We start from the raw sequence: 1152 nt of genomic DNA on the forward strand, positions 1-1152 counted from the left end.
AACTTGGGGAAAAACAAAAAATAATTGTCCCAAAAAATCCCCAAAAAAGGCGACAAAAAACTACAAAAGAAGCAACAGAACTTCGGGAAAATGTTTTTTTTTCAGAAAGACGACAAAATTGACCAAATACCGTTATGGTTTGGAGGACTTAAAATACGACATCGTGGCTTTTCTGACGCATTTGTGTATGTTTTTATTTTGTGCCTCTTTTAACCCAATTTTGACCCCTTTGTTTTGGCCCCTTTGTATAAGCTTTCAACGTGTTTGGGGCGTTTTTTAACGTTTTTTATTCTCCTTTACTCTTTTGTTGAGCCTTTTGGCACTTTTTTATGCTTTTACGCTTTTAAAAAAAATGTTTTTTAAAAGTTGTTGTTGTTATTGTGGGCCTTTGACCATCTACCGTCACTGCTCCTGTTCGGTATATTTGGACTTTGCAGTCCTTCCAGAAAAAATCCTTGAATATGCGACGTATTCTTAAAAATGCTGATGGAATATGCTCTATGATATTTATGCAATTTTATGCGATGAAATTGTGGGAACTCTTGCAAAAACTGCAGTTTGATGAAAAAGAGAAAAACAGTGAACACCCTGCTTTTTGATGATGTTCACGTCGCGTAATTACATCACTTCATAACGTTCCCATGGCAACAGGGGAAATGGCTGCTGTTGTGTGTAGTAAACGCAACATTTTTTCATCTTTCTGCTGAGATAGGCTATATTATGGGACTTTTACTGCAACGAAATGCGGAGATTATGACATCATACAAGCCCCGCATATTTTGTGCGGAAATCGGCAATTTATGCGGCGAAAGTGCCCCTGCATAAATATACAGACTTTGGCTGATTATGAGTTATGATTTTGCGATAATCGTATTTTTCTGGAGGGACTGACTTTGAGTCAGACTGAAGGAGAACCTGAAGAGTTCAGCGGGTTCCCGGACGTTACAATATTTATGATGCATTACGTCCTGGCAGACGCAGCGGAAATGCACTCTGGGAGATTTATTCAGCAAAAACTGTTCTACAAACTTACAAACTATGTAACTTCCAAATCTAGGCCTATACATCCCTTTTATTGTTCTTCTGTAGCAAGGTGTAACCAAGCCTGCTGAGGAAAAAACTATGGGGGGAACCACTAAGGTCTATATAAAA

This window comes from Perca fluviatilis, chromosome 1, assembly GCF_010015445.1.
Source record: "Perca fluviatilis chromosome 1, GENO_Pfluv_1.0, whole genome shotgun sequence".
In the NCBI taxonomy this organism is placed as follows: Eukaryota; Metazoa; Chordata; class Actinopteri; order Perciformes; family Percidae; genus Perca; species Perca fluviatilis.